At 42.3% G+C, this 25726-nt stretch overlaps 3 long non-coding RNA genes across 5 annotated transcripts in view; 1 reads left to right on the top strand and 2 right to left on the bottom strand.

The window, feature by feature from the left end:
• Positions 1-25726, bottom strand: part of LOC119454681 (uncharacterized) — a 66687-nt gene that overhangs the window by 33855 nt on the left and 7106 nt on the right. The window lies entirely within an intron of this gene.
• On the bottom strand, positions 1693-19880 carry LOC125942524 (uncharacterized). The gene is made up of 3 exons (XR_007465182.1): positions 19481-19880; positions 3506-3609; positions 1693-1906 (listed from the first exon to the last, which is right to left on the bottom strand). It is a non-coding gene; the product is annotated as an uncharacterized LOC125942524 (long non-coding RNA).
• Positions 9909-15698, top strand: LOC125942522 (uncharacterized). The gene is made up of 3 exons (XR_007465180.1): positions 9909-10258; positions 11152-11255; positions 14980-15698. It is a non-coding gene; the product is annotated as an uncharacterized LOC125942522 (long non-coding RNA).

The following is a 25726-nucleotide window of genomic DNA, read 5'->3' as shown; positions in this document are numbered from 1 at the left end:
ATTTGTCGCAGGACGCGATAGGGGCCAGAGTATCTCCAAAGTAGTTTTTCAGAAAGGCCAACGCGCCGAGACGGGGACCAGACAAGGACAAGATCACCCGGCGTCGTACTACAACTTCTTCTGTGACTGCGACGCAGAGAGGCGAAGACGGGCAATGCGACGTCCCTTTTCTGCTATAGCAATGGCGTCACGTGCGTATTCCGTAGACAATGCGGCCGGGGTCGAAATAAGTGTGTCAAAAGGGAGCGTTGGTTCTCGTCCGTATAGAAGATAGAAGGGAGAGTAGCCGGCGGTGTTATGGCGTGAGGAGTTATAGGCAAATGTGACAAAAGTTAGCGCAGTGTCCCAGTCATGGTGTTGGAGTTACACACTTATTCAAATGGTCGTTTTGATTTCTCGTGCAAATAATGTACGCCCCCGAGTGCAATCTAACCCAAGAAGAAGAACAGAACTGACCCGAGGGTGAGGCAGGGATGCAACAGGCTGGAGTCCTGCGTTAGCCAGCTCTTCCCTGTCGGTCGGGAATCGTCGCAAGGGCGTGCGAAATAGGAAGGTCGCGACGACACCTCAATTTCACGACGCATGATGCGGACGACGCTATTGGTGCTCGGTTGCTGATTGGGCGGCTGAACGTCTGCGCAGGACGATGTAGCGGCCGTGTTTGGATGCCGCCTGAATTGTTGGGCGATGCGGTCTCTCTTGAGTACTTCAAAACGCCGGCATTCCTTGATAATGTCTTCAACGGTCGAGCACTCCTTAAAGACCAGCAAGTTGAAAGCATCATCAGCAATGCCTTTCAGGACGTGACTTACTTTGTCCGCCTCGGTCATAGTGGCATCAACTCGGCGACAAAGGGCGATAACCTCAAGGATGCACGACACGTATGACTTAAGTTCAAATTTATTCATCAACGATGTCAGTTTTACAAAGAGGTGCATACATAATTAGTACATACACAGGGAGTCCCAAAGTTAGAAACTGTCAGGGGGACTCCCATACATGAACAAAATGAAAAAAAAACGATATAGATCAATCATCGGTTATGGTGATTTTACAAACAATTTAAAAAATGAGGAATAGTGCGAAAAACAAGAATATAAGGCTGTTTAGTAAAACAAAAAATGGCAAAAAAAACTTCTGTAATAAACAAGCAATTCACCCTTACAAAAAATTCTAGTAACGTTCAATTAAATTTTTTTAGACAAATGATACTAAAACCTACGAAAGGTCTATTGAAAGTTCTCAAACCGTTTTTAAACTTCCTAAGTACTTCATACCAACATCCTGTCGACTATTGGCCACCGATATTCAATTAAAATTTCATTTACAAACTTTCTTAAAACGATGAGTGAACATCCTTCAAACATTAAAAGCAGGGCGTCTTTTTACTTCTTAGAAACATCCTAGCAACTTTTTTTCTACTTTTTGCCGTTTGCCCTAGAAACATACTTGTAACTTTTTTCCAACTTTCTGTTGCTTGACCTAGAAACTTCCTAGTAACTTTTTTCCTACTTTTTGCTGTTCGCCCTAGAAACATCCTTGTAACTTTTTCCCAACTTTCTGTTGCTTGACCTAGAAACATCCTAGTAACTTTTTTCCTACTTTTTGCTGTTCACCCTAGAAACATCCTTGTAACGTTCTTTCAACTTTCTGTTGCTCGTCCTAGAAACATCCTGGTGGCATTTATCGACTTTTTCCAGCATTTTTTAAAAATTGTCTGGTAGTGCTCTGATGCAACCTTGAACATATAAAAGTATGTACCTGTTAGTGAAACACACCAATCTTTTCAAACACTGATGTTTATTTTCCAACCCTTTCATACATGCCCTAAGAAGCCACAAGCAAGCAGTGACTATAATGTGGTCTGGATATCTCCCCTGTTCTTGATATCCCTCTTGCTGCAAGCCTAAAGGAGGAAAAATTCAATAATAGTTAGCCTTATGAATTGTATCTGGTCAAGATAGCATGATGCAGTCATCCACAAGAATTTGACTTCGAATGACCCACAATCAAAACGAAGATTTCAACTGACTGCCTTGCCACACATACTTAGAATGGCATTCACACCTCTGGGGTGCAAAGCTTCTTTTTGGGCGACGTCCTTGTGGGTATTGGAACGCCACCCAAAAAGTGACTGAAGCATTGCTGAAGCAAAACTGCACATAATATGCATGTGTTACATGTAGGAATCGTACACTTGTATAAAGTAGCTGTAAATCAGTTGCAGTAAAGATACTCAAAGTTTTTAGAATGGCTTCAGCGAGATATGCCGAACTCAATAAATGTGATGACATGCATAAAGCACTTTTTGCCTAAACCATGTCTTTAGGTGGTAGAAAACATTTTTATAGACCCTCTAGTGTGCATTATTCACAGTTTCAAAACTCAATTTGCTAAAACCACAACAAATTATTATATTAAAAAGTGACTATTCAATATTTCCACCAAGTGCAGGGCAGCTTGAGCATGAAGCAAGGTTCCTTGTGACATCTCAGTAAATCCGAGGTAGTGAGCATGTGGTACCACAAACCACAGATGCACACATGTTCTGGGCAGTAGTCAGCACTGTTACCATGTCACTGGAAGCTTGTGTATTAGGCAGCTGACAAGCAATATGAAAGAAAAGGTAAAAAAGATTGTTTGCATTTCAGATAAGTGACAGCAAAGAACAAGCTTTATCCAATGTCAACTGGAGAAGGGCAGAGACATGCTGAAAAAAATGCCAATGTAAAGGTGAACGCTCAGTGTTCAGCTGCACTGTCCTGGCTTGCTACTGCCCGCAGAAAAAAAAAGTCCCAATGTAACGGCGAACACTCAGCATTCAGCTGCACTGTCGTGGTGGCTTGCAACTACTGCGCTGTGCGGATTGTTGTGATTTAGCAGTTTGCGTTACCACCTCAAATTTCTGTAAAATACAAAGGAGACCAGCTTCCTGCTTGAAGCCAACCTGCACTTCGGGTGCATATTGAACTTGTCACATTAAAAGGTTATTGGTTAGTTATATGCTTGAGGAATTACCTTCTCATACTGTGGCTAGGGATTCAGCAGCTACCCAATAAAGACGAAAATCTTGCTGTTTGTATGCTAATTTTAGGAGATGAAGTACGGTACGCAATACATAAGTGTGAACGATTAGAGGGAACAATATAGGTGCACAGGCAATAGTGTGAGAAGTGAGCTTCACAATACTCCATAATAAAAATGACAAAAAGATACACATCTCGAGACCTCATGCTTCTCAACGATTATCTTAAAAAGGCAAACTGACTAGATTAATATACAGTCTGTACAGAGTTTATCATGCAGTTACTCAAGTCAGGGTTATATTTATCTCAGAGGAGGCTAGTTAAAGATAAGTTCATTAAACTGAGCGCCCCCCAGATGACCAAAAGTGATATGCAAGTGATTAGCCACTAGAAATTATGAAAATGGCACACAGTAAAATGATTGCATATTACAGAAACATATCCTACAACACACAATGCAATGACAGTTTTGTACGCACCTTTGTAAAAGCACGCAGATCAGGTGCTTTATAGTGGTGCTCTCCAGCTTGCAGCAGTGCTGCAGGTTCCTGTGGGATGCCTCCAGAATCCGCACAGCCTTCAACTGCAATGAATAATTTATTGCAATGTGAATCTGGAAACCTGTCAAATCAGTGTAATACTGAATTGCAAAGAGCCTCACACTAGCAGCTACATTAATGCGCGTCTCGTACGAATCCTTCCATTATATCTCAGGAGGTTACACAGTTATGTTGTAACAAGTGAGATTCCATGCGGAAATGCAGCAAACATAAGACGAACAGAAAAATCACCGAAACTCAAATATGTATAAAGCAAAAGAGCATTGGATTATGAAAAAAAATATTGAGCACATGAAAAGTCTTTTGAACCCTAGGCCGTGTTTGTTTAGCGATGATATTCCTTCTTGCTCTTCGTCAGTGGTTTGACCGACGCGCCGCCCGTGTTATGAACTGGAATAGCCGGCCGTTCACGGTGGGTGGTAAGAGTGACGTAGGATAGAGCGCAAAGTAGCGCCACGAAATCGCAGCCCTTACTTTATTACTACAAGGCACAGTCATTACCTATGACTGGAAGAGCTGGTATACTGTTCTTTAGATGAATATGTATATATAGTAAAAGTCAGCGTCTGATTGGGATGTCTCGATTAAAAAGAAACCTCGTCATTGCAATATCTGCGTATATCTGCCTTGCAATATAGAACACGACAGGTTCTATAGTTCAATATAGAATACAGACAGGTTCTCGCGATGCGGGCTTTGAAAGTGAACTGTAAACAAAAAAGTCTTCATACAAGCTAATATGTGCGCAAGCGTCAAATATAGCTATCCTGTGCCAACGCGTGAAGCCCATGACACATCGACGTATACACACCTGCAGTGTACTCGCGGAAATGCTTAAATATGGAATAATTTTCTGCCGGGAAAATACCCAACAGTAACTTGCAGTGTTTCCATAATTGTGTTCCCATTCAGTCAGAGCTGTTGCGTTTGCGCACCGCTTATCAGCCGGCGCCCAAGTCTGGCTCATCTGTTCCGGACGATAATCTGTTTCGCGCATGTGCGCTGATATGTTTTCACTCGCCCTTTGATCACGGCGTTCCTTTATAAAGGACTGCGGATCACGCCGCTGGCGCTTCTTTTTGTACACCTTTCGGCAAGCATGCCGCATTAAAAGTACTATCGTGAGCAATATGAGCTCGAACACGGGAGCGCGTGGAAAATAGCCGCAAAACCTAGATAGCGTCATGCGTGGATGGCGCTGCCGAAACCGGAGGTGAAAGGAGGGGCGCTCTTCCGCTAACTGTTGGCTCTCCCGCTTCGCTAGCGTACAAAAAAAATGATAAAAGTGGCGTATCCGAACGCTCAGCCAACACCGCCTAGATTTAATACAAGCATGACCTGTGCATTATGGAAGTCTACGTCACAGCCGATATCTCAGCAGCTGCAGAGCTTGATGGGTCATTTGATGTAGCTGTGCGCGTTGATGTGAATTGATATCACCGCTAGAGGCCAGTGACATGCTACAAGCTACCGTTTTGCAGCAATAATATCGAGGCGGGAGTGTGAACAGCCAGCGGAAGCGCGGCGCCCTTTCCGATTTGTTTCCAAAAGCGGCCGCTTCAAATCGGCCGATGTAGGGTTCGAGGCTATTTTCCACGCGCTCGCGTGTTCGAGCTCATATTGCTCACGATAGTACGCTCTTCCTTCTCCCGGCGTCTTCTTCTCCCGGCTTGGAACCCCCCAAGTAACACAGAACGTAGCGTAAACGTTGCCTGATTGTAACAAATGTCAGGCAACGTTAAACAGCCAACCTCAACGTTGAATGTACGTTGCCAGCTGTACGTTCAAGTGATGTCATAAATAAATGTCACAGCAACGTCCTGACACCCACGTTGTGTCAACGTTGCGTGTAAACATCAATTTAACGTGTAAATGGTATCAATGTAGCAACGTTACAAAACAGCACGTTCCCAGAACGTTGCCGGATGTCACCAATATTGACATTAATGTGATGCCAGGCTGCTGTAGCATTTCGCATGTATACGTTCATGCAACTATAAGATATTGTAATTTTCAACTGAACATTCATCTTTATCATACAGTGAGGTATGGAGATGTATAGTGGTTATGCAGTAATTAATATCTTCTAAGGAACACCATGTTAAATTATGTTTATTATGCTTCTCCACAGATAAGATCTGCTACAAATTATATCAAATGGCAGAAGCATTCACATGGAAAAAATGCTAATTGTTGCAACGGTTCACCTATAGTAGACAAAGTTACGCATAAAAGTATTCCCTTCTTCCACACCAAATGCACAAGACTTTGTGACTGCTTGCACGCCACATGCCCCTAAAAGTGGAAACATTAAGCAAGGGCCATCATGAATAGGCACAAGCCCCATGATACGAGCTGCATAAAAATGACGAACACATGCACACTGCACAGTGGATACACACAGATCATATCTACTTGTCCATATAAAAAACAGTGCATTTTTTTCAGTTCAAGTATAGTTTACATCATAGAAACGGCACTAGAGCAAAGGACTATAAGCCACCAATAGGGCTGCAAACACACCGTACACCAGCGCACATTTGTTTCACACACCACACAGGACACATGCACGCAGCAGACATGTTTTTTTTTAGGAGGAATCTTCGCGAGCCGCACGATAAACACAGAAGGTACGGACGACAGGAGTAAAACCCGCGCACATTCAACACACCGACACGAAAGGAAATGCGGACGATACGGGTGTAACCTGCGCCACACGAGCTATCAACCCTCGTGGATTTGATCCTTGCCACTTGAAACGCACACGAAAACATCGAACACTGCACATCTGTACCTCCGATATCGTGTCAACAATTCCTGGGGCAACAATTCATGTTCACGACATCAGAAAGTTATCTAAAACTAGAGTGTACTAGAATATGGTCGAGTGGGACGAGCGGCTGGGGCGGCGCATGCTTTGCAGTGAGGCGCCCGACGTGGAAAAATACTGTGGCGGCGCTGCGATCGAACTGGATTGGGCCGCATCAAGGTCGCGCCGTTGGAAACTGCTGGCGATACTGCTCGGCAGGGTCAATCGCACTACTTCGCGCGCTGGTATTTGCGTTCAGACCTCTCAAATGGTGTTCATATTCGAATATGACATGTATATATGTCTTAAGAACAAATGCCTTTCTTTCTCTTCATTTTATTTTTTAATGCCGCTCGGTGATTGCCGTGCATTGCGGCCGCAGTGTCGGCTTTCATTCTACTATGTTATTGTACGGTTCCCTTAGGAGAACAAATATTTTTCTCGTTCTTCAAGCAGCATGTATCTCTCGTGTGTATTGTTCCGCATATAGTTTTCCATCAGAAGGTCTTGCGGAACGCAAACGGAGAAACATATGTAACCTTCCTGCTTGCAGCTTCAAACAAGTAAAGCATATCTGCCCCATCCGGCACCTTGTACTCAGATTTCGTTCTTCTTTTGGGGTTTTTTTACGTGCCAAAACCAGTTCTGATTATAAGGCACGCCGTAGTGCAGGGCTCCGGATTAATTTTGACCACCTGGGGTTCATTAACGTCCACTACAACGCAAGCACACGGGCTTCTTGCATTTCGCCTCCATCGAAATGCGGCCGCCGCGGCCGGGATTCGATTCCGCGAACTCGTCCTCAGCAGCGCAACGCCTTAGCTAACTGAGCCCCCGCGGCGAGTACTCAGATTTACGGGAAGCATCGTTATTGAAAAAAAAAAAAAAAAACTGCAGCGCAACATATTCTATTCAAGTTTCCGCCTTACTCGCGTAACAGAATGCGGAGTAATGGGTACGGGATCATTTATCGCGGTCGGTGTCATTCTGGTGTCATTCTGGAAATTCATTTCAAGTGGATGCGTTTTGCAACCTCACCGGCTACAATTCGTAAATTGCAATATGTGTCGTAAAGTAATTAACTAAGAAGTTCATTAATCAATTTTGTTAATAAGTTGAATAAGTGTTTCGATTCTCATGCTACTAATGTCCGCCTCTTCGAATAACCCAGCTCATCAACGAGAATTGTGCTAACTGCCACAGCAGATTTTTTAAAATCCCCTAAGTGGATATACGGCGTTGCGTTGCTAAACTGGAGCTCGCGGGTTCAATCCGTCGCGGAATTCGATGGGAACAAATGGAAAACACTCGTGCACTTCTATTTAGGTGCACGTTAAAAAGCCCCAGGTGGGGAAATCTAAACCGGGTGCCTCATACTCATATCGTGGTTTTGCCACGTAAAACCCACAAATTTGTTTGAACTAAAAAAAAAAAAAAGACAGGTGGCTGCGTTCTTCGTCTTTTTGCTAGGAACATGTAAACAAAATAAATTATTCTCGAGTCTGATTTCCGAGAAAAACATGTTACGCTTATCCTATATTTCATACATAAATGTAATGCCACTCCCAAATGTCTGTCCGCTCAACTCTATAAGCAGCTTGTATATTATAAACGGCTGCTTTCAGTTATTCGACGCACTATCATAACGACAATAATGAAGCAATTAGAGAAACGGCATATATACCTCACATACACGTACAGATATGTGTAGATCTGCTGCGTTCGTTCAAGAAGATAAGTGTGGTACCACATGGGGCACCCAGTTTTAATGGGTTGCAAAGATGGTGAGACTGTCAAAAAAAAAAAAAAAGTTTTCCTTGCCTGAATCAGTTAGCAGATTTACAGCCTGCCCAAAAACGGGGCATTTATATTGAATGACAGCTTATTACACTTATTAGCAGGGCTTATTAGCAGCTTATTAGCCGGACTTATTAACACCCCTGCGTTAATTTTCTCAGGAACTGCGACTCTGCGCAACAGCCACAACTCTCCGGCAGCACAATCATTCGGAATAACAGTCCGCACTTGCATCGGTCTCACCTTTGAGACTGCAATAGTGCGGTTATGCGTTACATTCGTACGGAAACGACTGTTCGGCGTCGTACAGCATATATCAATAACACTTTCACGCACACACACACACACACACACACACACACACACACACACACACACACACACACACACACACACACACACACACACATATATATATATATATATATATATATATATATATATATATATATATAGTTTTAGTTGCCTGCTATGAATATTATTTCTGCGAATGAGAGTTTTATGTGCAGTATTCACTAATACGTGTGTTTCGTATGCAAACGTGCACGGTCGGGAGTTCTCACTGTACCATTTGTACCATTCTCAATGTACCCTTTGATTTAATTACGTAGAAATACATCAGTCATTCTTCGCGCCACGCAGCTAATAAACCTGGTTTATTTCACTTTAATATTGTTTTCTTCGATAATTGTTCCTGATCAATATCCACCGACAAGAAGCGCGCGTAAAATGACACGCTATCAATAATAAAATTTTCGTACGTAGCTTCATGTTGCAGAGATGCCAGTTGCTTTTAGAAGACAGTGTTAAAAACAATGGTTCACTTGACTGAAACTACCTTTGGTACCCGCCGTCAAGAGTCATGAGCGCACCAAAGCAACTAAAACATAAAAACAAATGTACTACACAGACGTTCTGCGAGAAAAACTGGGCGCCGCCAGCGTCCGCGTAGCGAACGCGCGCTCGCTAGCAGACGACGCGCTTGACAACGACAACAAAACTGAAGACGACGCGTTGTAGAATCCATGCCTCAAATATATATGTTTGGCAAGATGATGTAAACATAAATTTGCAGTTGAAATAAAGCACTATTTTAAGAGCGTACTATGCGCAATCGGCCTCGGCGCCCGCAGCGAAAGTGCGTTGAATATGCCGCGGAGCGCGTCTCCGCCCCAATCTAGTTCGCTCGCAGCGCCCTCGCAAAATTTTTCCACACGCGGCGCCTCAGCGGGAGAGCGCCGTTCGGCCCACTCAACCATTATCTAGTACACTCTATCTAAAACTAAGTGACGGCGTAGGAAAAGTAGGCAGCATCGCTAAACGTCATGGATTGGCTTCGAGACAGCTTCGAGACAGCCCAAACAGTTCAAATCAGGCCACAGCGACGGCTTGATAAGGATAATCGAAGCTGATCTCGAAGGCCATGCTTATGCTGGCTGCAGATGGCGGAAGCAATTCAAAGGTAAAATACGTTTTAGAATTTCTTTCTACGCCAAACTATAGTGTAAAATATAGATTGTTCTACAGTTATTTTGTCTCGCAACATCTATACGTAGTTGTGGGTAACCCGGCACAAAATTTTAGTATGCGAGTGTACTGGTTAATATTTTTGTCATCACAGAGGCCACAACATTCACACAAGTACAGTGGCTAGAATATAACACAAGTATGCAGGTGGCGCTATTGTTTTTCCTCCGTGTTCTGTGATGGCGGTCGTATGTGCGGGGTGCTACGAGCGTCGCGTTTGTTTGATCGTGTGTTTTTGTGTTTGCTGCTATGAAGTAGGTCGCAGTTAGCGTGCACAGAAGTGCCTGAAGATACCTTGTGTCACGCTGCAAACTCGCCGTATGCGTGGCGCGCCAGGCAAATGTGGCCCAACGATTTTATGCCGTGGAGTGCGGTCTCTTTGTTCTCGTTCTGGAAAGTTGGGTGGACGTCGCAAAGAATGTGTGTTAGCGCGCCTCAGCTCGTCCACTACGCAGCGGCATGTATGCGGGGAGTAACATCGTCGACGCAGCACCGGCAACTTGGAGAGTGCTTCGCGACCGCGTCGTACCATTCAAAAGGTAAGTAATCGTGCTGGCTAACTACGCGCGTGTTGTGTGAGCTTCTCGTGTGCATAGCGTGCGCGAGCGTATGAAATAGAAGTCCCGCGACAACAGTGATACCTGTGCTGATGCTTGCTGAACGCTGGTTGTCAGCGCTTAGTTACGCAAGTTTATTGCTTCGATGCGAAATTGAAAATCTTGATAAACGTTTTCTTCCGATGAGAAATATAACGTTCGAAAATAATCGTGTTCATCATGTGCGTGCGGCGCGTGAGCTCCCGCTTTTCTCCTGAAGTTGCATAATGACTCATTTGCCTCTTTACCGATTCTTATAGCAATGACGTTTCCTTGCTTACATGGCAAGGAAACTTGTTTCATATCTACTTGTCCTAGGAAACTTGTTTCATATCTACTTGTCCTAGGAAACTTGTTTCATATCTACTTGTCCAAGGAAACTTGTTTCCTTGCCATGTTTCCTTGCCTCAACATTGTAAATAATATCTGCTTACGAAGTTTTCGGTTTACGGCAGCTTTAGAGAAAAAAAATTTAAGCAATCACAGCTTGCTACTAGTCCAACTTACTTTTTAAGACAAGATGTTTTGACATACCTTATACGTAACTAAACATGACAGGGGAAAGTTACACTGAGTCATGAAAAAAAATGAATTGTTTTGTAAACAAACATTTCTTTGCTATGTGCTGCTGCGTGTCTAATTTTACTGTGATCAAAGGGTCCCCATTATCAAGACATTCATCAGTGACTTCTACTTTTTGCTCTGTTGCCACCCTGCAATAATGCAAACATTGTTTTTGTGACTATATTTAGATGCTCCATGCATGTCTAGACAATTTGACAGCTTTATAAAGCTGTGTGCCACTGCTATAAGTTAACACAGAACTTATTTTATAGTGGCGAGGCTGTGACCCATAACAGTGCCTACATAACGGAGGAGCCACCAGACCCCTTGGCTATGCCTGCCGTAGTGCAACGTATAATCTGGATGGTCGGGTCAGGTATGTATGTAGTGTACGTGTTCCAAAAAGTAGCATCTTGGTATCATTTGTGGATAAGTTAATCGACATTAGTCAACACAGCTTACTAAATAGGCCAAATATTTATGCAACTTGCTGTTTATTTGTGTTCATAGCTGTTATGCACACCTTATTGTGTTCTATATAAAAGTAGACCTAACATGTCCTGATAAGTATTTTTTCTTGCATCAATCGCTTGGCTGCAAGTTACATTTTAATTTTGCTTAGTACACACTATTTATTACTTTTCATTTTGGTTTTCTTGTTTTGAAACTGTTTCCTATGCTGTAGGATTTTATTTCCGAATTTTTAGTGTTTACACTACACTCTTGTGCAGCTTCTGCGCATATAAGAATTCAAAGTGTAATGGGCCAGATATGTCATAGGTGTAAGCACACAGTGTGCTTACCATTGTTTAACATTCATATTCACGATTATTTCTGTCTTGTTTCAAGAATAACTGCCACTGGAAAATACACATTTGATGAGCTCAAACTTCTTGAAATGATACATTAAGGCCAGTATTCACTGTGCTGCAGTTACTACAGTTCTGAAGTGTTTTCTAGTAAGCCTGCTTTTTTCTCTCCCATTTTTTAATATTCTTGGCAAGCTATCCCCATTCATGCAAGTAGGCATTGTAGGAGTTGCGAGTCTATGTCCAGTTACATTATTTTTCTCTTTTTTTCAAGTCAATACAGCATAGAACACATAGCTAACTGGTAGGTAGTTCATTGTATTGATGCTCTATTATTAAAAAAGCACACTATTTCGCACATGTCTGCTTGCTCTTGCCATGTTTGCTGGTTATTGCAATGTTGCTCGTCAAATGAATTTGATTTCAACTACACCATACAGAACAGTCTTATTGGCTTTAGTGTAATTTTAATAGTGACAATCAACCAACAAGCCCTAATTCTACAGCTGTCAAGAAGTATTTCTAATACTTTGGGGTCCCTTTCCATATTTTCTGTTTCATCCTGTGTATTTGGTCAGCACAGTGGGCATTCGGTCTATTCATTCTGCTTGGCGCTGCTCAGGTCAGAATATGTTCAACCTGCAAGTCCAAATTATAATGATATGTGTACGACTTCATTTACTGGCTGGATGAATTGAAAAAGCATTATATCTGATTCTAAGAGTATTTTTGTCAAAAATACCAGTGTCTAGAATAAGCATCATATGCACTGCAACTCTTATAGTTTTAAGTTAGGTAGGCAAATATCTATAGGTATGTATACTTGTGCATATACTTTCTACATATTGGCTAGTGTTTTAGCTACACGAAACGGCCTATGTTGTCACTACTCTCAAGTCAAATTTATGGTTGATGCGCCACTTGTTTTTGTTGTGCACTTACACTTCTGTGGTGTCATAAGCACTGTAGATGCCTGACAGCTGAAGTATTGCAGCAGTAGACAGTTTTAGTTTAGCGTACGCTATGTCATTGCGTACGATATAAAATAGTGGGTCATCACTGCGCATGTGCAGAACGCTATCCGACCTCTAGCGTATGCATGCTATTTCTCAGATTTAGCATTACCGTCTGTGCGTGGTTTGCGTAGTTTACGTTAAACATGGCGGTGGTCCCCGCTGCCCACTTCGAATTGAATTTGGCGTGGCTTTTGCAGAATTCGCTTCGTTCGTAGAAAATGACTGTGTAAGCAACTTTCGCTTACCATCAGGCCGCTTTGACAACAGTGTAATATGGTTAACCTTGTGGAGTTTTCGAGATCGCTTCTCATTTCGAACGACACGAAGCCTAACGAGGGAAACTGACATATATCAGCGCCACCTGTCAGTGAAGTCGAGAGATAGGTGCGACGATGGCATATGGCCTCTGAGATCGGAAGATCTCGCAGGCCAACTAAAACTAATAAATGTGTGCTGTTTAGCGTACGCTGTACTATAGCGTATAGGCGTACGCTATTAGTTGCATATGCTATACTAAAACTGTCTAGTGTTGAAGCTAACTGGCACTTACTATTGCTACAGTATGCCAACAGATACCTATCACCGTATTTGTGCATTTTCTAAGAACCAGCCGTGTTTGCTAGGTGAAATTTGTAGTGTACGTATGAGTTTGCCGGTCAGTTCATGTAACTTTTCAGGATAGAATTTACATGGGGAGGAAAAGGGTACCATACAACATGACTGCTGCTAACTGACCATTTATTTTGATGGAAGGATTAAAAATAGCAACACTGGATGTGTGCTTATGTTGTGCACAATTTTGTTCAGAGGGAAGGCGTAAGTTGTAATATAAAGGCATAAAATCACAATAAATGATATTTGTGTAAAAAGGAAAGTAAATATGGGCGCAGACTAACTTCAATCACTTGTCATCTAGAAAGGACGCCTTTTATTTCATGAATTGATCATGGGGTCTGGCTCGCATGTCTTGTTTATGTGGTATGCCTCACTGATCTCTCGTGTCAATTTTTCACCGTAGGTGAAAACAGATGATCTTAATTCAGCCTGAAGTCCTATCGCGACAATGCACGGCCAAACTGGATGAGCAAGCTGGTCTCTTGAGTGAAATATGGGAACTTATTTGGCACATTTAGTTACCGGCCAGTCTGCTCTGTGTACATTTGACCAGTTGTGAAAAAAATACAGTGAGCTGCCTCTCATACACACTAGACAAATTTGGTGGCATCTTTAACCAAGCAAACCTCCCTTGCCTGCTCGCCTTTCTGAATTCACTTGTGAACTGTCGTGCATATCCTGCCTACTTTATTTTTCGCTGGAAATGTGCGTGCATAGCAGTCCACATGAGAATTGAGGCTTGCTGAGGTAAAGATGCAACCCAATTTGTGTTGTGTTCGTCAGGGGTAGCATAGTCTGTTCCTTTGATCATGTATATATTCAGTCAAATGTACATGGGGCAGACTGGCTGGTGCCTCAACATGTGCCCAGGGAAGCACCATAATTCACTCAAGGGAGAAATATGTTCGTGCCACTTGCCAATGCACTGACACGACTGGTGCTGCGCGCCAAATTTCGATTGTTCCTCTATGGCAACCAATTGACCATCAAAATCAGTGACGAATACCACATTAAGGAAATGGGACATGTGTCAGTTGTAGAGATACAAGCTATACTTTGGCTACCACTAATTGCTGAGAGGGTGATTAGAGACAGTTACTAGGAGAGCTCTTCATCTGGTTGGCTGGCACAAACTGTACCTGTTTCTGCACTGCAAAAAGCTGAAAGACTCTACTTGGGCTCACTGAAACTGCTCTTTAAAATAAATTTGAAACAGGGTAAGCTATATAATTTTGTGTGCAGCCCCCACACTAATGCCACTGGACGTACCTGCCATTTCCGGTTACATTTATCGCACGGTTAGACATATTTCTTTTTGCTACCAGCACTTATTGACATAAAACCGATGGCCTATTGCACAAGCAATAAAAGCACATCAAAACGCTTGGAGTAATGCGAAATTTAGGTAGGTTCATGTAAACAAAGCAAATTACTTGCTTTAATAAGAAAGTTGTGCAGACTGGGTAGGAATAGAACCTCGAGTGTGAAAGGAGCACGCTTCCCTTACGCCACGGCAGCTCTTTGGTTCTGGCTGACTTAAGGTGTGCCTAGTGCGTGTCACACTGTGCACGTCACATTGCAGCCATTTGGTTGACTAAAGGTGCTTTCACATTCCCACACGCAAGCTGTCTTAATTTGTCTCTGCCATCTTTTATTGCAGGTACACCTAGGAAATGTTGTATACATTGGCAACGATAACTGGGGCCTGTTCCAGTGCCATCGCCGGGATTCCCTGTTCTGCAAAGAACTGACATAACTGATGTGGGGAGCCCTGGCGCTCGGTGTAGGAGTATCACAGGGGCTCCTTGTCGATGCTTGGACGGCAATGCTGTTGAGAAGCCGACATTGAGCCCCGATAAATTGGAAGCTGTGGGTAGTAAGTATCATTCACATTTTTTCAAGTTTTTGTAATGTTTGTAACAATGCATGTATTGCACCGAAATGATTAACTTTTCAGATGCATTTGATGCATATCTTTCGAAATGTGGTACCCCTCAGGAGAAAAAAATCATCTTCTCATGCTTGGTTTTGGCCGAGCGGTTGAATCGAGTGACAAAGTTTTTCGCGTTTAGGTAGCCTAAGAAGAAACAAAAGCAGAATTAACAAACCAGCTTATTTGTGGCTACTCATGAGTTGCATTTCTTTGTTTAAAAGTGCCTGTGAAGTGGCGCTAACCTAGTTATCAGGTCCAGAATTTTCGATTAACACCGCTTCCAAAAGCTCGCGTTCTAATTTGGTTTTTTCAAGGCCAGAACTTCCGTATTCGTCATCCGCGGATAGCAACGGCAACTTTTGCAGTGTAGAGCAATATTCAACCCTTCTCCCGATATGCAACACCTGTAGCGTAGTTGTAGCTGGTCGTTCAGGCACTGAATTGCTGTGCAGATGTAGGCAACAACACAAGAGTTTAGACGAGAGACATGCGGCAACTCTTTAACAAAAAGCTTTATTTTTGCTAGCCCATGTTTATAGCTGTCAGTCACTGCATTGCACATGCGCAATTCGCACCCTTAGGAAGAAAGTAAACTGTCTGACAAGTGTACAGAAGGTGTGCTGATACACACAGAGCCAAGTCGCGAAATCTTTTCAGCCTCAATTATTTTACGTGTTAGTTGATCACCGCTTCTGCTGGAAACGGTACACTGAGCAAACGACGGTTCACAGTCACGCGAACTGCAATGACATTCAAGCCTACTGTCACGCACATTTTTCTTGACATTGTATGAGTGTTCTCTCAGCCGGTGATTGATGCAGTGTCCCATTTGACCTATATACTGTTTACCACAAGGGGGATACAATAAACCACATTGCTAACACAGGTGACAAACGGAATTTGGTGTTTTGTTGCATATGTGTGGCGTGCTGTGACATTGCCTTTGATTACACAACTTTAGAATGATATGCAATTTTCTTGATATTGTGAGAGCTTATGAATGTAGGGTATGACGGCCAGTTTTATGTCTGTCAGATGCAGTGACCACATGACCTCTACTCTGAAAAGCGCATGCACCGAGTGGTTGCCATGTGATCACTCCAGTATCTGACTGACTTAAAGTGGCTGTCATACCATACATTCATAAGCTGTCTCACAATATCGTGAAAACTGCAGATTGTTCCAAAGTTAAAGTTGTCTTCTTTGCACCTCAGAAGCTTATAAAGTTGTGTAATCAAAGGAAATGTTTCAGGGCAGCACACAAGTGTAACAAAAAGCACAAAAATCCGTTCGTCACCTATGTTAGCAACATGAATTACTGTACCCCTCTTTCTTGTGGTAAACAGTACATAGGCCAAACAGGACGCTGTATCAATGACCAGCTGAGAGAACACTCTATAATGTCAAGAAAAACGTTCATGACAGTTGGCTTGCATGTTGTTGCAGTTCATGTGCCAGTGAACCATTGTTTGCTCGGTGTACTGTTGTCAGCAGTAGCGGTGATCAACTAACACATGAAATTATTGAAGCTGAAAAGATTGCGCGACTTGGCTCTATGTGTGTCAGCATCTGTACACTTATCAGACAGAGTTGACCTACCTAAGGGTGTGAATTGCGCGTGTGCAATGTGATGAGTGACGGCTATAAACATGGGTCGCTGAAAATAAAGCTTTTTGTTGGAAGTCAGCACACGTCTATTGTCTCGTCTTTTCTGTCGTCAATATCTGTGCTGCAATTCACCAATATGTAGTACCAACAAGTCAAATTTATCACTCACTCATTGGAACTTTCTTTCATCACGAATGAAATGTGGTTTTGGTACCGTGGTAGAGCATTCACATCATTTGTTAATTTTTGTTTTCTTCAAAGACTGAACTGGATGTAACAAGCAGCCGTGGCATTGCAAGGAAGCTTTATGTTAAAGGAATATATTGATACTAACGTCTTAACTGCTTAGCACAATAAAGGAAGTTGTGGGTATTGTTTATTGTGCTTTCCTTGCTCTTGTGTCCAAACTTATAGCTATAATGGTTAGGTTTTACTGAAATTTGCTTTTTGATGTTTTGCATTATTCTCCTGTGTAAAGTCACTATTGTTTGTTTCACAGTTATGCGAAGCTTAAGTTGTTTGTAAGCATTTTTATTGCCTGTTTTCACAGTAAACATGGCTTACTTCAGTGTTTCAGATGGCACTTTATAGTTTGATGTAATTGATGTCTCTGCAGGTTACCGCATTATTGACTTGGAAACCAGTGAGGTCTGGATGCAAGTGAAGCTACCGAGGGAGGCATGTGTGCATCACTTGTGCTGCTGGCCATCCTCTGCAAAAGTGATGGCTGGCAGTCAGTGCTTGGATGACTTTCTGTTACTCTACGCCTTGGGCTGTGTTGACTACTTCACACTTGCTGCCATGTCTGCAAGCTTAGGCAAAAAGACCGGCTGGATGCTTGGCAGGAGATAGTATCCAACCGCAGTGTTACTGTGTTGTGTTTTACATTACAAAGTGATGGAGGACAGTATTTGTGCTGTTATTAAGAAGTATAAATTGTGTTCTGCCATTGAAATAAGGGAACTCGACACAAAGCAAAAGATTTCGAAGTCTGACCTACATGGGAAAGCAAAATATATTGTGTTGTAGTTGTAGCTGTTAGTAGAGTCTTAATATGCGATAGAAGACCTTGATGTTTAATAGAAAATATATTTAAGTGTGTTATCAGTGTGTTATCAGTGTTTAAGTTACTGTTATGTGTCATTTGTTTGCCAGGATGATGTAAGCAGACAGTAAATAAATGCATGGTTTGAGATTATAACCAGGTTTGTCTATGGCATTCACTATTATTTAAGGTGGACCAATGCATATTCATGGGTGCATATTCAACCACCACATTCCTCCTGCACAAACAATTCCTACATACTAGCGTTTGGTCTTAGCAGCTGATGTTGGCTATTATACAATTTCTTGAAAGCACATGCAGCTACCGACACATGATTTTTAGAGCAGTAAGTCGGAAGCAAAGACTGATTTTTTTCTGTGGTCTAAGCTTAAATGATATGTTTAAGGAAAGGAACATTTGTGGAATATATTTACTTTCCTGCTGCGAGAACCTTTATACGAGAACCTCTGCACATTGGACGTGCATGCTGCTTCTCTTGCTGTTATAGCCAAAATGAAAAATTGTTCTTATGAACCACTTCGCAGCTTTGCATTGTGCACTTTTACTTGCAGTTAGCATTTATATGCTGTGCTATGGACAACAGCAAGACAAGTCAGGCAAACCACCATGTGAAACACTTTAAAGATTCTGCCTTAGGGCGCGTTGGTACTATATATAGTGCAAGACAGATGAGCTGCCCGTACAGCAGCGCTGTCAGCATTACACGGCTGACAGCACCGCAAACCCTTAAATTTATATTTGTTTGACAGATAATGCATTCTAGTAGTTTTCATGTCGTATATGCAAGAAAATGTAAACAAGAACTGGTGAAAACAGCATTATTTTACGTGTGTAGTGTACCTTACCACAAGGTAAGGTACACAGATATCTTGGTAAGCTACACAAGATATATACGTAATAAACGCTGTTTTTCACTAATTCTTGTTTCACATTTTCATGCATATGCAACATGAAAACTACTAGAGTAAATTATCTGTCAAGCAAATATAAATTTAAGGGTTTGCGGTGCTGTCAGCCGTGTCATGCTGACAGCACTGCTGTTATGCATGTCTACAAATATTCTGCAATGTCAGTTGAGTGTTGCTTGAACGTCACATACGTACGTTGCCTGAAAGCTCAAGTGACAAAGGCAACATCCACATTACGTTGCCAGGAAGTTCTGTTAACGTTATGTTAACGTCGTGAATGTGCGGCTCAACGCTGCCACAACGTTACGACCCAACGTTGTGTGGCGATCAAAAAAGAGGACATTAGCAGCATGTAGGCAACGTTATACGCCGACATTTGTGCACATTCAGAGAACGTTATGGCAACATTTTGCGTTACTTGAGCCAACTCGGCCAAACGTAACAGAGCAATCAGACGGGGTAGCATACTTCACAGGAAAATGCAAGTACGCGATAACATCAACAGAAGCTTTCGTAAAATTGCTTACTATATGTGCACCAGAAACATGGACCACTTACGCTCAGAATGTGCTCTGCTCTTGTTACACAAAGCTCATTACATGAACCATAAGCTACAACAACGCGCACAAGCGCCAAACTTGCTTACCTTTCAAGACGTAGTCAACAAACGCTCTTTCGTCTCACGGGTACCGTGGCACCAACTCTCTTGCGGGCGAAAACACTGTAGAGCTGCCGATGAACTACAGCACCACGAATGCACAACCTACAACAAATTCTTCCATACAATGAGATGAAGCCCCAGTACCAGGCTTTTCACGAGAGAGCGCAGGCAGGCGGAAACAAAGGCAGCTTGGACGGGCGCAGTAAGACACTGTTGACACTGGCGTATCGCACGAAACCCACGGCGAACAACGGCATTTCACGAGTCCAGAGGTTGTGCGATGGTTAATGCACACGATAAGAAGCACATTTTGCCTAGGCACTTCTAATATAAAATTCAACTACCACCTCACTGCAACGAGCACTCGCGCACAGCCAACGTGGTCCATACACTACAGCAACTTGGATTGGATTGGATTAATTGGCAGCAAAACACTGCAGCAGCGCCACACTGCGGTTAACCAAAAGGAACCTGCCTCCCTGATGCGCATCGCTTCAGGAGCATAGCCTTCGAGATTCGCATTTGTCACTCCAGGGAAGTCGTAGCTGAAGCATGAGCCAATCCACCCGCCGCCCGTTCAGCTCCGTCTGCTTGAAATGACGGATGGTCTACGGGCTAATATGACACTTACCGAGCAGATATCCGTGGTCACCGCCCATATACACGTTAATTATGGCATCAAGTGTGGTGTTTTCGAGAATATGTGCTCTCATCTTGAATTGATGAGACGATATTTCCTCTTAGCGTCAGGAATAAAGGTAACAAAACGTGGCGATGGCTGGCGTGCTACAGCAGCTGAAGCTTCGGCTGAAGTGCAACAGGCGTACTGCTTGCACGCAAGCGCAAACAAACAGATACGGCCATGCCAGGTACACAACTGACTACTCAGTAAACTGACAATCGTAAATTATTCACTTCTGTGCCCAAGCAAGCATTTACGGAATCCTTGCTGCCGTACGAATCCCGCCAATATATCAACACAACAATCACCCGCAGTTTTGAAAGGAAAGGCTCTTTTAACAGTGACCGCAGGTACTGCATTTGCGAAAGTTTTGTGTATAGTTTGCATAAAATCGTAAAGGAAAGGTTTCTTAAGAAGCCGAATTCCGAAAAAAGGTAAGCGTCGTGAAAACAAATAAATGGCCTTACGACATGTCAGAAAGTATAGGCATTGTATAGTTCCTGCTGGTGCTACTATAATACGTGGAGTAGTGGTAGCGTCTCTGCCTCCCACGCAGAAGTCCCGGGTTCGAGTACCAGTCAATGTACAACTACCTTTTTTTTTGAAGTAGGAAAACGTTATATACAATTTCACTGGGGCAGGCTAAGATATTTTACCTTAGCTACTGCTAATTATATATGCACGCGTAATAACAAAAATTATTCTGTCTCCTCGCTTTCTCTTAAACTGCAGGAAGCAATTATCAGTATGACACTTAGTTTATTCGTACAAATTATTGTATTACCGATATCGCATGTTATGCTTCTTTATTGCAGTGTTAAATGAGCAAATGAATGAAACAAATACAATTGTTATAATTTTCTTTACACAAAAGTAAAGACAGAGCCTACCAACTTTCCTTAAACTTTCTTTAAACTTTCTTCAAACGAACTTGCTTCAAGCGAAAAGAAGAACGGAGCCTATCAACTTTCTTTAATGGTGCTTTAAACAAGCTTTCTTGAAACGAAAATAAAAACAGAGCCTACTAACTTTTTTAAAGCTTTCTTTGAACAAACTTTGTACAAACAAAAGTTAAAAGACAGCCTACCAACTTGTTTAAAACTTTCTTTAAAGAAACTTTCTTTCAACCGAAGTCAAAACAGAGCCTACCAACTTTCTTTTAAAAACTTCCTACAAACGAAAGTTAAAACAGAGCCTAGCTATTTCCTTTAAACTTTCTTTAAACAAACTTTCTTCAAACCGAAGTAAGAACAGACCCTACCAACTTTCTTGTAAGATGTGTTAATAGAAAGTAAAAGTACATAGAGTGTTACTAAAGTTGATAGAAAGTTGGTAAGAGTTCTAAAGAAAGTAAGGAAGTATTTTTGTATGGGCAAGTTTACAATACAATAAAAATGGGAGTAATATACCATGTAGTATTATAGCAACGTCAATTATTAGTATTACAATCACAAAAGTATGTTGTTAGGATGAAGAGAGTTGTTGTATAAAATATTTCTTAAGTTGGTTCTTGAATATATGTTCTGTGGGTGATTACTTAATGGTTTTGTGGAATAGAATTCCACAGTTTGATCCTCGCAAATGTGGTAGTTATTTTACCATAGTTTGTGCGCACTTTAGCTAAAAGGCGGTTATCGAGTTCAGAGAACCTAGTAACGTTAGTATTTACAAAAGTTTCAACCACAAAGCCATCTTTATGTGCAATATTACGAAATAACTTATATATCACGATTCGCAACTTAAACTGAAAGAGCTGATGAACAGGATAAATGTTTAAACTGCAATAAAGTGGCGTTGCTTTGGATAGGAAATGGCTGAAAGTCATGAGTCGAAGCGCCTGATTTTGCAAGCGTTGAAGTTGGCGGAGGTGTGCGAAGTATGTGTTACCCCACGCTGATATGCAGTAAGATAAATGGCTGTGATTGTGTGCAGATAGAGGGAATCGATAATGTGCGGCTGAAAATATGAGCGGGTTTTGAGTATGGCGCGTGTTGCAAAAGAAATCTTACGGACAAGCGACTGCGCATGAAGATTGAATTTCAGGTGCCTGTCTAAAACTAGGCCTAGAAACTTTGTGCAATCAGATATTGGTATTAGGTTGTTGTCGAGACATACAGATAAAGATTTCGAAATTAGTGTCGGGAAAAAATGAAAAACCATAAAAAACGTTTTTAGCGGATTGCTGCACAACCTGTTCTTACGACACCAGGAAGTTCTGTTATGCAGATCAACGCTAACATTTCGCTGTAGCTTGTCGACATTATTAGCGCAAGTAAAAATAGTCGTGTCGTCTGCATATAATATACAGTCGGTAGTGGTCAAAACGTTAGGTAGGTCGTTAATTAATAGCACAAACAGTAGCGGGCCTAGAATCGAGCCCTGAGGAACGCCTTGATTTATGTTCTTAGCAGATGAGAGTTTGTAGTCAATCTGAACAAAGTGAGTAGGATTTGTTAGGTAGCTAGAAATAAACCGAAGTGGCGCGCCAGTTATGGCCGTAAGATTCAAGTTTATGTATAATAATTTGGTGAGAAATGGTGTCAAAAGCTTCTGTTAAATCTATAAATACACTTCCAACCAGCAAGTCTTGGTCGATTGCCTTCTTGACTTTATCGGTGAAGGTTAGAAGCGCAAGCTCGGTTGAGCAACCCTGCCGAAAGCCATACTGTTTAGGTGATAGTAGATTAAATTTTGCTAGATATGATGATAAACGTGCATGAACTAGTCGTTCAGTTATTTTACTAAAAATTAAAGAATACAAATAGGCCTGTAGTTATTCAGAAGTTCGCGATTGTCTTTTTTTGTAAACAGGTGTTACTTTACAAACTTTCAGAGAATTGGGGAATATGCCTGTTTTAAACATTTTGCTAACAATATCTGCTATGATAGGAGAAAGTTCATTAGAAACTAACTTGATACGAGATAGGTGAACAGAGTCTAGGCCAGGTCCAGTGGACCTAAGCGAAGATATAACATCAAGAACTTCCTTTGCACTCGGAGGTCGCAAGTAGAAAGAATGAAGATGACGAGGCAATGTCGGTAATGGGGTATCTGCTTGAGAATCGCAACTACTACCTAAATACTAACTGAAGGCATCCGCGATATCAGATGGATGACAGTATGTCTGTGTGTCAGTTTTTATTTTAGTTAAATGCTCACGACATTTATTATTTAAGAATTCGTTGATAACCTGCCAGTTTCGCCTCGTATTATTGCCATTATCCAAGATCTTGTTCTGAAAGTAATCTCGTTTGGCACATTTAAGTGTGTCTGGAAGTGTGTTGGAATATTTCTTGAAACGAGATTTAAGTTCACAGTTAATTGGCTCACAAACTACCCTTTCGTGGAGCCGATTTTTCTTCAAGATACATCGAAGCAGAGCCCTCGTGACCCAAGGTTTTCGAGGGGAACTAAAAAAAACGAGTTATGGTAAATGTAGTAGTGCATTCGTGAATGCAGCGAGTAACTTCAGCCAAAAACAACTGATAAGCCTCTTCATTGCATGATTCACATAATACGGCGGACCAGTCATTAGACTGTATCATAGAAATAAATTTTTGTGAGTCAAAGTATACTTTCTCCTTCTTTTAGGTCGATTTAGAATTTTCTGTACCCTAAAGTCAGGAATATAGGGTAGTGGTCGGTTATGCTGTGGTCGATGACTCCTGTTGTAAAATCTGTACTAATGTTGGTTAATATGCGATCAATTAACGTATTAGATCCTGTCATGTAACATCTAGTTGGAGAAGTTATTAAAGAAGCAAGGCCATAGCTAAGAAAACACCCGAGATCATCATAACATGATGGAATATTAGGGTGGATAATGTTTATGTTGATGTCTCCGCAGATAATAACATTTTTGTTTTCGTTCGTAACAGTGTGCAACAACTTTTCAAACTGTCGACAAAACTCAGAGTATGACGATGAAGGTGAGCGATAAATGCACGCTAACACTGTGTTCCGGCCATCAATTGAAAAAACACTCTGAAGCAATTCTAACCATATAGACTCGCAGAGCAAATTAGAAAAGGCAAGATCATTGCGGCGTTTGCATGGCAATGACGATTTAGTAAATATTGCAGATCCGCCGCCACGTGGCGTAGCACGATAGCAGTATACTGCATTGTACTCTGGTAGCGCATATAAATTTCTATCGTCCAGTGAAAACCATGTCTCAGATAGACAGATAAAATAGAAGTTATGATTAATTACCGAAATAAGTTCAAAGAGGCTTTCATAGCTTTTCGTAGACTACGAATATTTAAATATAATAGCGTTAACTTGGGACTTTCATCACTGAAATATTTTTTTAAGATCCAGACAAGGAAAACAGGCTTCCGAATGTTAATATACGCAGCCGCAAACACTAGAAAGCTAGGTGAAAACAGCAAGATCACCCGCAATAGAGATACGGTAGACACGGCTGTCATCTGTCCTTCTGGCCTTGATTACGCAGTGGTCGGTCCGGAGGTGTTTACAGCCTTTTGCTTTATTCAGTTCAAGAGCTTGTGCGAACAGCCGCTTCCTTTCTTGCGTGAGATGGTCGTTTACATATAAAAGCTTCTGATGGTTTTGTGGAAACCCAAGGGTCGCAGTGGTCAGGCGAGCCTTGCGTGCCTTTTTCACAAACAGTTTTTTTTTCTCGGGAGCAGAAGTGTGCAATAATATTTGTTCCTTTTTTGGCTGGTACACGATGCGCAGTATCGACATCCTCAGGTGCGATTTTGCATCCTATAGCATCACCCATAGACTGAACAACCGCAAGACAGCTTTCACCTTTGGTTGCAGGGACACCTTTTATTTCTACGTTATTCAGTCGGGAGTACTGTTCCAGTTCAGAAACCCTGCGTGCCAAGTGGCCATTTTCATCTTTCATAGCCGAAGTTTCAACAGCAAGGTCGGTATTCTGCTTCTTAACCGTCTCGAAAAGTTCATTGAATATGTTAAGCCGGTCACGCATCGCAGCAACCTCAGCACGTAAAGTGTCAATTTCCCTTGCCAACTCAGCATTGGTCGGCATTGTGCAAACATCACGCAATTTGGCAGCAGCGGTACACACAGATAAAGATACGGAAGGGGGGGGGGGAAGGACCAACCAATGGCAAAAGTAGGAGAAGATTAGCGACTTGCTCGCGACCGCAACCGCTTCTGCCAAAAGTGAGGGACACGCCAACGATGCTTGCTTCTATGGTGGAACTTGTCCGGTAGAGGGCAGACGCAGTAGACTGGTCACTGTCTTGACGAAGTGGTCAGCTGGGCACTGCACCGGTAGAGGTGATGGCCTTTACTTGCTTCAGCTCGTAGATTGTTCCGCATATGCTGTGGCAAAAGTAGGAGTCGAGTGCTCGAGACCGCAACCGCTGCTGCTAAAAGTTCGTTGGAGATTGGGCGCGACAGGAGATATCTTTCGAAGCGGTGCTCTGGCGGCCAATTGGTTTGCCAAATAGATCACGAAGCTTCTGCATACATAGATCCCAGCTGCTCAGCTCCATTTTGTGAGTGTCAAACCAGACGCGTGCTGTCCCGCTGAAGTAGATACCGACATTAGC

Source organism: Dermacentor silvarum, chromosome 1 (assembly GCF_013339745.2).
Source record: "Dermacentor silvarum isolate Dsil-2018 chromosome 1, BIME_Dsil_1.4, whole genome shotgun sequence".
Taxonomy (NCBI): domain Eukaryota; kingdom Metazoa; phylum Arthropoda; class Arachnida; order Ixodida; family Ixodidae; genus Dermacentor; species Dermacentor silvarum.
This window is presented reverse-complemented; position numbering and strand designations above follow the sequence as displayed.